We start from the raw sequence: 15,188 nt of genomic DNA on the forward strand, positions 1-15,188 counted from the left end.
CAAGCTTAAAAATTTTGGGTGTGCCAAAATGAGGTTCTCAAAATCCTTAAGCAAGTAAAAAGTCTTTTTATTCTCCCTTAGATTGTCAGAAATCCACTTTAAGGTTGGTAGCACTACCCAGAGAAATCTGTGTAGGTATTGAAGTAGAAATATTAAGATGGACACGAATGGGCATATGTGATTCAGGGAGCAGTGGCAGGAAAAACAGCAGGAGAAGGGCAATTCTGATGGCATATGTTGGTTGATAGCACCTAGTTTTGTGTGTCATTGAGACCCCTGCACCAGTATGTGCAACTTCTCGGGGCAAACAGTGTGGGAAAGACATTCTGAAAGAAGGAAGACCCTACTTCTAGGCTAGAATAAAGACTGCAACCATTTAAAGATCATGGTAAAAGGCAGATCACAGAGTAGGAACCATAAGACAACCAGATAAATATGAAGGATGATGAGCAACTCCTAATGATCTACAAAGGTAGAATAGGTTGGAAAGATAGAGTGTCAGCCCGCAATGGGTACAGAAGACCAGACCAAAGACTGCTACATGGTTTCAGAGCTCAAAGGAATCCAGGGCACAGGAGGAAGACTCAATAGTTTGTGTCCCCCATCCTCCCTATTGTTTTAATGAGTTATTGGCAGACACTGGGCTATAAGCACTTCAGTACCTGACAGCTGGGCAGGCCACTCTGCTACAATTGTTTTGCTATCATAAGTGGATATAGGAGAGTGGATATAGGAGATAAGTGGATATAGGAGAGCACTTTTGCTTCAGTTTTATTTAAAGAAAAAGCCCTCACCCTTGCCCCCCTTTGAAACCTCACGCTGAGATTTGCTACTTGGCTGCTGCAGTATTGCAACATCATCTCTTGCATGCAAGACCTCAATTTTGCCTGTTTGGTGTGTGATTCTGCATGTAACCTTGCAAAGAGTCTGCTTTTGCCAGAGGTCAGCAGTGAAAACAGGTCTTCCATGGGCCAGTTAGATGACTCAAAGACTTGGTTCCCTGTGTTTTCCAGTGACACTAGAGAGCCACATGTTTCTAAGCATGAAGCAGTTGAAATCCCGTCATCCCTGGAACTCCTAGAGACAAATCTCAGTGGTTATCTTCTCTACAAAAGTGCTCGGTCTAGTCTGGCAGGTTTATTCCAAAGCACTATTAATTTGAAAAGTTTCATTACAAAAAAAATCTGGAACTAATTCCTCTCTTCATCTCCCTGAATAGTGCTTTAAAGACAAAACAACCCATGAGGATATTTTACTCCCTAGTTTCAAGGCAGCTGCTTGTTCAGGATGGCTTCTTTTGATTTTATGTAGGGAAATACTACGTTGTAAGCATGGGTCAGCTCTCCAAAGCCAGAACTAGGCTTCTAGGGGGTGGAAGTACTCTTGCTGCCTTGTCCTATGGACACACTAAATTCTGCATTCTTTACAGGGGATAGAACAATGTTTTTCTGCAGTTTGGCCAGGAGCAATATTTGCTGTAACAACCTTTGCCAAATTAATAATAATAATGTATAGAATGTTATGTCAACAGATATTTCTTCAGGGATGTTCTTGGGAGTTTGCTGTGGTAGGTAAAATGTAGTAGAAAAAATGATCATTCCAAGAAACAGCATCTTGCCTGTAAAAGGATTGCTAGGTGAATGTCTTTCATTCCCATATGTAACACCCACTGTCCACACACATACTTTGCATTTATATTGCATCTTTTTATGTTCTGCCTTGTTATTTCAGCTCTGACAAAGGTCCTTGGGTGGGCAAGGAGTTGTATGAACATCCTGAGCTGACCTGTAGGTTCACTGACCTGTAGTAAAGCAGAAAGTCTGTGAAAAAGCAGGTACCCACATGGTTTTCCCATGTTCAAACAGGATACTGCTGTGAGTGTGAAAGGATGTAACTTCAGCTCCAGCTTTGAAAGGCTGTGGCTGATTTTGGTCCCCTTCACCAATATATATGTTGCCTCTTTGGAAGTGGGAGGAGGTCTCCAAATTATTCTGTAACTGCAGGAAATACTGTCTGGGCTGCTGTAAGCTCTGTCCTGTTTGGTTGTCTGATCCCAGTTCAGGCACCTCAACTAAGAAGTCAAACATAGACTGCCCTTGCTGGTTCAGAAGTCAGTAGGTAAGGGGAGACAGTGGTCTAGCCCTTTGACTTAGAATAAGAGACTTATCGGTAGATCTTATCCCTGATACACTCTCTTTGCTTTGGTTATTTAATCGCCTGGTGATGATTCCTATTTCTGAAAATGAGTATTGCCTCTGCCTCAGTTGAAATGTTGCACAGTGCACAAGGCTCTTCTGCTTAACCTGGCCCTTTGAAAGCCTCTGTGCAGAAATAAAAAGTACTGCTCTCAGAAGGATATGTGTCCTTATCCTCCAGTCCATAGTGTACATTTCTGTCAAGGTACATTTCGTCTAACCTTGTTACAAAAACTGTGGTACTTATGTGGTCCTGGCCCAGAAAGACTGCTGCCAGGAGAAAAGCAGGTACCATCTCTCGCCTGCCTTTATAATTACTGGGACAAGGCTGTGCTCAGCAGTAATTTCTAGGATGCCATTGAGCACACACTGCTTTATAGGTTGTTTTAGGTGAGGTGATTCTCATTTTTAGTAGATGACAGTCCTTACTATGTTCTTCTGGATCTCAAAACAAAGCCTTGTGGTCCAAACAGGCTTTGTTTGTAGATTTATCAACTGCTGTCTTTCAGAACCAGCCAGTATTGTTAATGTATTCCCCTTGCTAAGAAACCGAACTAAAATTTGCTGGAATTGGTTGCTATGGGTCTTGCCTCTCTTCTCATTGCAGCTTGTCCTATTGCATCAGTTGAGCCAGAGTTTTTCAGATCTGTCTGTAGGATTATACATGTCCACAGTAAGAGAGAAACTTGCATGCTTTTCTGCAAAGCATGCAAGAGGTTTTTGTTTGTTTGTTTGTTTATTTTAAGATAAAAGGAAGATACTATGCTGCATGCAAATGCCTTTTTTGTCCTGCAGCACTCCTCTTGCTTTTAAAATAGTGTCTTGTGTTCTGAAGGCCTTTAGAAGTCCTGTGTTCTGAACTTTAAAACCTTTGCTCTAGGCAAAACCAAGGACTGCTCTTACAAAGCTGTCTTCTGGCCAGCCTCCTATAGCAAGAGTCAAAAGTCAGTTCACAGTCATTAGTTTGACAGCAAAAAAAGACAACACAAGGAAAACTCTGTAGAGATTATAAGGACTGTCTTCTTTTGGACTGGACTCAACATAGATGCAGTGAAAGGTGGTAAGCTTAAAACCTTACCCTCCCAACCCTGCTGCAGTGATGGAGATCTTATAAGGTCCTGCATTCTCCTTAATATGTATTTACAGATATATGTAAGAATAGTGTACAGGTCTAGAAGGAGAAAGGTAATGGGAAGGGAAAACTGGAAGGTGGCATGTTCAAAACCTCTGCAAAAATTGTTATGTTTTTATGGAACTATAGTTCAAAACCAGCTGTGTTGCTCTGCAATTAGGAGAAATGTTCAGTGATAGCTGGTATGTCCACATCTACCTGTTCAGAAGGAATAGGATAGGGTTTTTATATGATACTTACATACTGTTCTTAAATGTAATCACGCAATTTCAAGATACCTCTTCTGAGATCAGGGCTGGAAATAAACCGTAAGATTTGTAATGTACTTGGTCTAGGAAAGCTACTTGTTTTAACCACAATTTAAATGTTACAGGTTGCACACCTCAGTTCACCTGTTTTGTAAATGTGTCTTTTACAGGGAACTGTGATGATCCAGAACAATGTGTTTTTTTGAACATGTTGAAGATCATGACAGGTGTACATGTTACCTGCCAGCAGAGTAGACCTTAGGGGTTACACAAAATTCTGAGTTCCTCAACTCAATTCAGTCTTGTGTTATATGTATCCCTACCTGTTATATATATCAGCACTCAATTCAGTCTTGTGTTATATGTATCAGCAGCACATAGTCTTAGGGTAACTCTGAGGGGAGACATACTGAACAGTTCAGTGGCTCATTTCTTTCTCCTTATACACTTAACCCACTGTTCTACTGATGCTAATACAATTTTGTAAGGACTTGGTCCTCCATGGACCAAACCAAACTGTGCTGCTTGATAGCTCCTGCAACATTAAATGTACAGATGATTGCTAGAGTCAAGGTTTAGCATGCTGTACTGTTTATATCCAGAGCAGAGCTAACTCTCAGGGGTGAGGCTGAAGATCAGGCATACTGCAAAGTCTTGAATTAACAAAGCGTGGGATGTGGCAAGAGTCTGGCTTTGATTTAATCGCCAATTTTGAAATGTGCCATTCTCATGAAGTGATTTGCAATTGGGAATCAGGTCAAGTTAGCTCTGATATTTGATAGCTACTTTTCCTTTTTTTTTTTTTTTTTATTTTTAATAACGGAATCAGGAAGACTACTTTCCCTTTGTCTGCCCTACCACAAACAACTGGTATCTTAGATGACTCGTTTATGTCTCCAGCTGTGATAAACTTTCCAACAGAGAGGCAAGGAGGAGGATGAGCATCTATTAGTCCCTCCTTGCACCATACTCTGAGCTGCAGAGTGACCTTCACTGCCAGAGCTGCTGTCCAAATAATAGCTGTGGAGGAGGTTACTGACAAGAAGGCTGTAAGCGTTTAAATGAAAGCAGTGAACAAAATAGGTATTTCAAGACAGGTGGGCAAATTGCCTCTCTAATTTTCTGGTTTTTGTTGTATTGTCTTTGAAGCACACAGGCTGCAAATGCACAGACCATGTTTCTGTGAAGATTTCACTAGTACACAACCTGATCCAAAGGAAGGCATATTCCTAGTGGCTCTGCCTTTCATGGGAAGAAGGATTCTTCTGGCTACATCTTGGGCTATGACCACTTGAGTGTGGGTCAGCTTTGGCACTGTGTGATTGTGAGTTTTGACAAACTGCTGTGCCTCTGCCTTGCATCATAAAATCTAAACCCTGTATTGTTTCTGCTCTCTAAGAGTAATGTGGGCCATGAAGCCCTTATCTTGTGTTCTTAAAACATTTCAAGGGCATGCTGCTCTTTTATATCAATATATTAAGGTCCGGTTGTGAAATCAATGTTAATATCCATGCCACTAAATGCGTGCTTGGTTTTGAAACTATTTTCCACTCACACTATTGTATGATGTTTTTAAAGTGCCAGTGCCTGGAACAAAGCTGACTTTTGTGGACTAAAACGCTAACTGCTTTCTTAAAGCTTTGGGAATGTTCTGATAAACTCATGTTGTAAAGAGAAGATGTGAAACTCTGAGCACTGCTGAGAAGCTGAGCTAAGAATTGAATCAGTGCTCTGCTGTTTTCTGCTTCAGGCTTACAGAAATAATTTTCTTAGTGTGTTAAACCCAGAAGGATGCACCCTGCATATGCAACGCAAAGAGTTTCATGTCCAGATCAGCAACTTCTTTGAAGAGAGCTGTTTGAAGTAAAAGAGGTAAGAAGGCCTAAGACAGTGAAGCAAGCAGGAGATATTAGGAATTAATTTCATAAGGCACTTTGAACTTTAACTGCGTTCAGAAATGTTAATAATAATTGGGATCATACCTAAGCAGTGTGAACTGTCTTTATTGAAACGTTTTTACGAGGACTTGTAGTATTCCCTGTAAGGTGTGAATTCCCAAATGAAAAGACTAATCCTTTCTAACATACAAAATATAAGCCACCAACATAAATAAGTCTACATTTCCTGTCCACCTGGGCTTCGTTTTACTGTGGTATACACCAATGACTGGCTTTAGAGCAAGCTAAATGATTGGATTTAAGGTTGTGGCATTACACCTGAAAACAGCAAGAGAAGTAGCAGGGGTTTTTGTTGTTAAGTCTCTGACCTGGATCAGAGGTTTTCTCTGGAATGTCTCAGTCTCTGACAAAGATTGGCTCAGATAAGCTACAGTTCAGCTAACCTGAAATAAGAGGGTGATTATGCGGCAGAAGATACCCCAGTCAGCAGAATGCTTCTGCTTTTTGTGCACTTGCCACCAGCTTCCAGGGAAAGAATATTACTGAACAGCCCAAGCCTTGAGGATTTCTTCCTTAAATATTTAATCTCCACCTAGTAATGACAAAAATTTTAAAAGTAAGACAAAACAAATACTTTACAACACAGGGCTTTGAGCAAGATTAATCAGGCAAGTTACAGTGGAGCCATCTGGAACAAAGCTAAAGAAACAAACAGACCTTGAGTTGGGGGCTCAAGGACACCTCCCTCTGTCATGAGATCAGAGATACCACAGGAGTTGCTCAATTCGTATCTTTTGGATGAACTTCACTCATTATAATCTCATAATAATGTTATAAAGTGCACCTCCAGCAATAAAGCCCCCCCGGCCCAATCAAAGACTCACCCACTGGGCATGTGCTGTACATTTAAAACACACTGTAATTTTAAGTGAAGATGGGCATTAAAAGAACCAGTGGGAACAAGGGTGAGCAAGCATAACTGTGAAAACTTATGATAATTAGTGCTTCAAGTGTCTAAAGGTTAACCACGTGATAGCCAAGGGGTGCTAGCTTTGTGGATTTTCCACTTAGGGCCCACCTCTGCACAGACATGAAATAAACAAACATCTCAACTCTGTGCATTATTCAGCTTTTTGGACACTGGGTAGAAGAACCCTGATTTTTGAAACAAGGTTAGGATCATATCAATGTTCATTCTACAGGCCTTACTCATCTCTTTCTTGTATAGGTGGCTGCATATTTTCTAAGCACGTATTCAATTATCAGTGTGTTATCTTGTTCATAAACTGGACCCTTTCATATTTTCTTATACCAAGAGGTTCAATAGCCATGGATTTACTACATTTAATAACAGAATAGCCTTTAATGATAGAATGCTATCTCCTGAGAGATTGCTGTCTTGTAAAGTTCTGTATTTTGTTCTCCTGGAGAATCACTCATCCAAGAACAAGATAAGTTTCACTCTGTTTTTGACAATGGATGAGATCAGTGCCTGATGGCTATGCTAACACAGACATTAAATAATAGGACTTGAAAATTAGACACTAAAAGCAGCCTGTGGATGTTGTTTAGCATTTTAATGCAATAAGTGGTTTCCTAGCAATCAAGCTATGTTTACCAACAGTCTTTAAATAGCTGAACATGTTCTTTCTAAAAAAGGTTTAAAAGCTGAGAACTTCAAACACTTTCCCCCCTGCAGATTATATATGAAGAATAATAGGTTTGTTATTGAGGCAGAGTAAATTTGTACCAGGAACTAGTGAACAAGACCTGAAACTTGGAACTGCCTTGGAACATCTGTTATGATAATGGAACTTATGCCAGGCAATAAGGTTTCTGTATTGAATTCCTGTATTATAAAAGCACAGGACTGGATACACCATCCATATACTGTCTCAGTAAAATCTCCTTCACATCTATGGCACTTGCAATGTTGAACAGTGATTCAAGGACTTTTTTCATGTAAAGGCCAGCAGTCTTATGACAGAATGAGACAAATCGGCTGTACCACGTGGACAGACACCCTGCAGCGTGCCATGCTACTCCCTAATGCCTGTTAGGGAGAGGAAAGATACTCTATAACTTCGTTATGTTCAAACCTTAAAGAGAAACAGACTTTGCACTGAAAAGTGAAATTAGGCTGAAAGATTCCAGCATATAAATCTGCTTTGAGTGCCTGGAGATAAAGTCCCTGTCTGTCAGTGTCAATGTCTCTCTGTACACGTTTTGCTGGGAACAGACAACATTGGGCAAAGATGCAGGACAGACCAATGTCAGATACCATAATACTGCCGAGAGAAATGCTGTGTGCCAGCATTCCTGATTTCAAGTTGTGTTGAAACACAACCTGAGACAGAAATTAGGAATCTGCATGAGGTAGCTTTGGAGCAGAAGTTCTCATTTTGGATGCTTGTGTCTGACAAGCAGTTGCACCTAGTCATGCATTTGCCATAAGGTGTTCAGTATTTTTCAGTGATTTCAACTGCACGACCACCTGACTCTGCCAGTACTCTGAAAGAGAGCGTGGTGTCTGAATTAGTGAATTCACTTTTGGCAGAAGTGCAAGCCAAATTTCAAAACAGCTCTATATTTAGAAATTGCATAAGCTACTGAATTGTTTTCAACCCTCGGTTTATGAAATGATGTTGCAGTGTAGTCCTAGCGTGAGGAAAAGGAGCTGCTTAACACCCCCAGTGAACCCCACCGGTCAGAGAGGTTTCCAGGAGGTATCTAAACCTGTTCACAGCAGTCAGAGTGGAAGTCCTGCCATTGCCTAAATGGAAGCAGAGAACAGCTCCTTGCAGCAGCATGGCTTCAGAAGGCCTTTCTTTTTGTTCTCTGGCATACGGTGTGCTCGAAGGGCTCTTGGTCATGCTGGTTTGGGGATCCTAACTGACACTTAGTGTGAACAGATGGTGATGGATGGTTGTTCCCCTTCCTTCAGTTAAGCTCCTCGAAGTCCATGAGTGCAGGGTGGGAATTGTCCTGGACTAAAAGCCTACAATCGAATGCTCATTTTACAGTCAGTTGAGGTACTGTGGTTTCTCAACAAGGCACAGGTGAATTTCTGCCTATGCATTAGCTCTGACATTTGGAGTAATGATTTTCTATTTTCCTCTAATATCTACCAGTCTGATCAAGATGATACAAAGAATGGCACAACTTTCTGTTGACGTAGGCCAGCAGCACCATGCTACCACTCCTGGTGAGTCCTGATTGGAGGACCAATGTTTGATTTTACAACCATATAGTTTATTTCAATAGGAAGATCTATTGCTACTAGAGAAGAAGATATCTCCCAGAGCATTGACAATTTAAAATATTGTCTTCACATACTTTCTCCCTATTTGCTTGGATCTTCTAAATGAGCTTGGGTTTCCTGGAGGATTTGGGGCAAGGGGTAGGACTGTTGCTTCTCCTTTCAGCTACTTAATGGTTGCTAATAGAAACTGTCTGGCTGACTCCCTCCTGAACTGCAGTAATCATGGTTGATTTTGTTATATCATTCCCAAGTGGTTTGTTTCCTTACAACACTATATTGTACATGAGATAGAACAATGCAGAAAACCAAGTTTGTTTGAAGACAAGTTTAAAGATGAGGGCATAAGCTTTTTGCTCTTTCTTGTTAAACATCTCCTTGAAATACCAGTGTGTTTTAGTTTTCTATGATACTTCTATCAGTTAAGTTTAGTTTCAATACCCTCAAGATGCACTGAAGCTTACCATTACACTTGCAACTAACCCAGCTTACTTGTTACTGAGATTTGCTGTGCAAGAGGAAAGGAGAGAGGCACTTGTAACATAGGGTGCCATGCAAAGGGAAAGGTACTTATGGAAGCTGGTATGTACTTCTAACACACTTTGAAGCACAATTTCTGAATATGAGACAAACAGAAAAGTGTGAGGAATATGAAAGCCACAAGGTACAGCTGCAGCCTGGCAGAAAAACTTGCTCGTCTTCATGTGGACCTAACGTGTGTGCCTTGCAGGTACTACTGTTCTGACACTGTATTATAGGAATTTACATCAGGTGTGGGCTGGACCAAATTAGGTACAAATTTTTGTAGGATCATTATTCATTAGGGTGATAGAGTAAAATGAGGTCAGATAGCTTCTAATCCTGGAGAACAGATATTCTTCCAAATATTATAAGCTGTCAAAAACTGGTCTGTCAGATCTTTGAACTGGAAATGCTTCTGTAGTGCTCAAGTGCTCAGCCCCAAGGTGTCTGTGAAGGATAAAGCTTCCACTCCACTCCTACCCCAATGTTTTGCCTAATGGCAAGTAAAACACCATATTAAAGCTACATGAATTCAAGAAATCCATTAATAGTTCCACGGGCAGAATTGCTGCATTACAGCCATGCTTCCATACACGTTAGATTTTAGATGTAATAAAAGAATTTTGAGAGCATGTTGCCATATTCAGCCAAGTGGAAAATTCATCTTTAAATGCATCTGACTGTTTGGAATATAACAGACTACTGAAATAATTTCACTGGTTACAAATATGCCATTTTTTTTCATAGCATTGTAGCCTCAAGACTGATGTTTTAGATTATGATGTCAGATGTTTTTTCCACAACAGCCAGGAAGATACTTTATTGAAAAATATTATTTATACACTCTATAGGTTGTTCAACATGTAACATCTCACAGATCAACCCATGGAAGATCAATAGACACAGGAAAAAATTAATTTAAGCTCTTGGCAGTGTTGGTCTAAATTTGCCTTTTTACTTTCATAGGAGGCCCGTACAAATGTCACATCAGTTTTACTTTGCTCTAGATTTGTCTTTTGTATTTTAAGAGATGCAGGAGAATTCTGTGTATTGTTCAGTGAGATATTAATATGGCAAGACAGTTGGTTTAGTTTGATACACAGAACCAATGCAATTCACTGTTGACACAAAGTAGTATTTTAAAGATTTACTTGCACCCTTAAATTAATACCAGTATTCTTGGAGAGGGGGTATTCTTCCCCCCTGTGTCACAGTGTTGGTACTAGCTGTCACAGTTGGAGTAATAGGTCTCAACATAGCAGCTGTTCATCATCAAGCAGCACCCCTATCACAACCAAGAAGAAAGAGTCTGGAAAAATAAATCTTCATTTTGTCAGGCTGAATTATGCCTTTGACAATTAAGGAGGTTATAGCATTTCTTCAGTATCTAATGGAAAAATATTACTCATTGCAAACCAGAAGGATGAAGGCCATTTCTCTTTCATGTCTTCAAGCTGTACAGCCATATGCTGCAATGCAATCAGTGCTCTCTGCATGTGGCAATCCATACAAGTATTTTGTGCTCCTAAAATATGAGGGTGGGGGAATCCCCCAGTGAATTTCTTTGTGCATAAACCAACATTTTTCTGCAGGCTTGGTGCTAGCAGCAGCTTAGCAGAGAGCACATGCTGAATAATTTGTATTTCTAAACCAGAGACCTTGTTCTCTACAGCTTTTGTTCCTGTGTCAGCTCTGTGGCAGGGAACAGTAGTCTCTACATGTCTCACAGCCTGCCAAGCACTGCTCCACTACAAACATTTTCTTCACACAGCCAAGCAGTAGCCTGACTTGTGTTGTCAGCTTTGTGCTCGACCATGAGATTTACAGGCTTACTACAAAGCTCTGCACAAGTCTTCTGGCGTGTAACTCTGTCCAACCAGCATGAACAAGACTGAAGGTTTTACAAGTACCAGTCTCGATTAAAGTCAAATAACTAGGACCTTCCTCTCCTCCCTTTTTTTTTTTTTTTAACAATAGAAAAGACAAAAGAAGCAAATTTCACTCTAGTATAGAACTACTCTGCTGTATGACTGGTGTTGGCTCTGTAAAATATTTATCAGAAAACTTCCTTAAGGTTGAAGGATTATAAAAAATGAACATCTAATACTTTTGTTCATTGATACAAGAAAAATGCAGCAACAATTACAATATTTGAGTAAGGTAGCAATACATGTTGAAACCTAATAGCATGTCTTCCACCAGTAACAACACAGGAACTAGCGGATGAGTAGTTAAGGACCACAAAAGCATCCTCCAAGATCAAAAGGCAATCACTCCATGTTATCACTGGTTAATTTCGTGGATGATTAATAGTTTTTGTCACATGTCTCTTTTAATGCAGAGGGATTTCTACCTCATCCTGCAGACAGAATTATGTGCTGCTGTGGGGCTGCACTGACTCCAGCATGTGCAAGAGATTGCGGGCACTGAAGTCCTAAGGACTTTGTCCCTTAAAGCTAAGAAGTATATATGGGCAAAAGAATAGAATACTGTTTCCAAAATCTCTTTGTGTATAGGGAACATCTGCTGTTTTATGTAGTAAGGGACACCATATAGAGAGCCAATCTGAAAATCAGAGAACAATAAGCACTTTGAAAAACTGGGCTGATAGTGAAAGTTTTCTGTGAAAATATTTCTTCCCTTATTCCAAGAAGGGCAGTGGGGAGGGAGAGGGAGGAGCAGGAAATCTGAAAATAATGCACTGCACATTTTTTTGTCTTGATATTTTAGAAAACATACTTTTTCAGGTGTTAATACAGACTTCATTGCTTGTAAATTGCTCCTTCATATGGTTTATGATTGTTGTGATATGGCTTATAAATAACTGATGAAGTAGTTCAAGGAAAACCACAAAAATTACTTAAAAGGATGCTGTCAAAATGTATGTTACCTTTAAGGTTTTTTCCTAGCCTTCAATATTTAATGATTTCATTTTCCCTGTTTCTCACTTGAAAAATAGCTCCACCAAGCAGCTAAAGTGTTGATCTTTTTTAAAATAGAGCACACTAGAACCTGATTTATCTTTGTATGCGTGTATTTCTGAGGATTTAAGAAATAGCATGCAAAAGGTATTATTATGCTTTTATTAGATACTATAAACCAAAACCATGCTTTGTGAACTATTCAAATCAGTTTTGAAGATGGTCCATATATGCTTTGAATGAGACTTCCACGTTTGGAAAATGGGAAGATGTGGAGTGTATTTTTTAAGAATTCCAAAAAGATGCCGATTTCTTTTTCTCCATACCATTTTTGATTTGATGAGTTCAAAGTTCAGAACTTCCTATGTCTTTTCCTAGAGGAAGAGGAGTAATCAATGCTGAGTGATGATCAGGCACATCTGATACCATGTTTACCTCAGTGAAAAGTGTATGCCATTCACAATTTTGGACCATGAATTATCAAATTACGGGAGACCATTTTCTTGCTTCCAGCATCATTCAGCCAACATTCTGTTCAAAACTTGACTTGGCTTTTCCTCAGTCTACATGGAGATCTTCCTTTTGCCTTTCTCCTGATCTTTCCACTGCTTTGGATGTATGATCCAAAGATCTGGAGTCCATCCAGTGCTCTCATCTCTGTATCTGTTTGCCATTGCTATTTAGTGTCCAAGGGAATCCTTTGGACCACGTGATTCAGTTTTTGTTCAAGCATTGTCATGTGCCAATACCTTATATTCTAAGGGACCCTGATTTAAAAAAAAAAAAATTGTAATTATGCTAAAACTACACCCAAGCCACTAAGAGTTTAAGACAGATCACAGCAATAATACTCTCTCTGTTTTATGAAGTGGTGATCTAAATTATGTTCACTGGGTAATGAGACAGGGTGATCCAGTGAAAGGACATGATCTAATATCTGCAATGAGTTCTCCTTGCTCTTGCTGCATAATACAACACAGCGTTTACTTTGGAGTAAATATAACTTCATTAGATTCCCTTTTTGATATGCTGTGAGGTAAGTAGAAAGTAGCAGTTTTGTTACAGCCATGGATCGTCCTACCATAGAAAGCAAAGCTGAAGTAGTAGGAAAAAAGGAGGTTTGTGATGTGGAGGCACTGAATCCTTATTCATTCAGAGATATTAAGATAAGGGTAATTGCTTTACAGTCCAAGGTCTAGCAGTTCTCAGAGATCTATAGCTATACATCTTTTCTCAAAGCTGTTTTGACAGTTTTGTGCAATATTAAGCATAGTACAAATACAGAAATTAGGAAAAGTAGAAATAGAGTAAAATTTATAGAGGAGAAAAGTGTAATTATAAAGTTTTCTGAAAATCTTTGGGAAGAGAGGGGTATACAAGTCTTAGTTCAGGTCTGTAGATGAGTTTATTTGCATCATGATTCTCTCTGTTGGTGAGACAGCAAATAGTTAACTATGCTTGAGAACAACACAAACAGTGATCATAAATTTCCCATTTAGATCTCTCTTAAAAAAAATTCCTTGCATTACAAATTTATCAGTAGCTTTAGGGAATACACCTTAGTGATCTAGTTTTGGGACATGCATGACTTGGTCAGTCACTGGAAGGCAATTGGAAGTTTTAAGATTTCTCATAAAGGCGGAAATCAAGCATCTTTCTTAGATGATGTGCCAGGTCTCTATGGCAACATTTCAGGGACAATGTGGCCAGTCTAGAGCAAGAAATGTCTTAGAATCTTAGTCAGATCTTAGTCATACTTTATCCTCCTAGAATAAGACAAAGCTCTGAAAAATCATGTACCCTTCAGTGCTTCAGTCCAGATTGAGTTGCACTGAAACAATTCGAGCTGTGATCTAAACCCATTGAAGTCAGTTGAGAGATTCCCATTCATTTTCAACAGCTTTTGAATCTGAGCCTTAAAGCTGGTGTTTTGCTGTCAGAATTTGATTAGGCAGACCATGAAACCTATGTATGCATTTCACAGAAGAGCTGGAGAACACTGAAACTGGTCTATTCCCTGCAGCTATTTGGAGGATTATGCCGGATTGGCAAAGCTTTCCAGAACGTTTAATCTCCAAATTAATTTGATGGTCCTGCTCATCACCGGGTAAACACAGCAGCAAAATGTTCTGCAATATTTATTCACATTTTTAAATGGATGGTTGTCAACAGTATTTTCTTTGTTTACTTTTTTGATAAATCATTCCAGTGAACAAGTTTGCTAGCTGAAAGGGATTGCTGATACAGCAAACCTTAAATTGGGTGCACTCTTCAGCCTATTAACGGTGAAGTCCATGCATGCCATAGTTAAAGGTGCAGCTGCAGTTTGCATGGTTTTGTGCAGGCAGGTTTTGCACTGTCAGCTGTGCTGAGTGGTCTGTTTATCCAGGAGATCACAACACACAGTGTTGCCATTGCAGACTGAGCTGTCTCCATAACCTATTAAACATATCACAAAACTGGCATAGCTTTGTCTGGTGGAGTGATTGCACTGTTGGAGGCATGTAGGAAAATGCATCGCTTTTAACATATACAAGTTGCAGGAAATTTGTGTCTGATGGAGAAAGGGCGCATCAGCAGGATTTAAATGCAGTGCCCAGTGGTAGCAAGGGAAGTATGAAGGTAGACCAGGTACCTAATTTGTTAATACTGACTTTACTGAGTTCTTAAAATAATTTCAGATGATGCAAAAGTTGGTATCTACTTTCTTTAAAAGTCAAGATCCTGCTGTATCCATTCTTTCTTAGGAGATTTACTGTCTCTAACCAAAAAAGCCATGGAATGATAATCCAGAGGATCACACCAACTGTCTCTTGTGAGAGGAAATGAAGGGTGAGTCTGTGAGTCATGATCTGGATTAAGATTTTAAAGGTCTGGGCTCTTTATTTTGGTGTGGGGTTTTTTTGTTTTTGTTTTTGTTTTTGTTGTGTTTTTTTCTGTTGTTTTTTGTTAGTTTGGTTGGTTTTGGTTTTGTTTTTTTGTTTTTCTGACTGACTTCTAAGAAATTGTTCAA

General features: G+C 39.6%; 1 long non-coding RNA gene across 9 annotated transcripts in view; it reads left to right on the forward strand.

Annotated features, from left to right (window-relative positions):
- The window catches only part of LOC110362347 (uncharacterized), a 115,312-nt gene that overhangs the window by 47,761 nt on the left and 52,363 nt on the right, over positions 1-15,188 (forward strand). For 5 of the 9 annotated variants that reach the window (XR_010469213.1, XR_010469215.1, XR_010469218.1 and 2 more), the window contains 2 exons: positions 4,725-8,678; positions 14,923-15,007. The exons of 2 other annotated variants lie outside the window; for them this stretch is intronic. This is a non-coding gene — a long non-coding RNA (uncharacterized LOC110362347). The remainder of the gene's footprint in view (positions 1-4,724; positions 8,679-14,922; positions 15,008-15,188) is intronic. 2 more of the 9 variants (XR_010469220.1, XR_010469223.1) reach the window with 1 other exon arrangement.

The sequence above is a fragment of the Columba livia genome, chromosome Z, assembly GCF_036013475.1.
Source record: "Columba livia isolate bColLiv1 breed racing homer chromosome Z, bColLiv1.pat.W.v2, whole genome shotgun sequence".
Lineage (NCBI taxonomy): Eukaryota > Metazoa > Chordata > Aves > Columbiformes > Columbidae > Columba > Columba livia.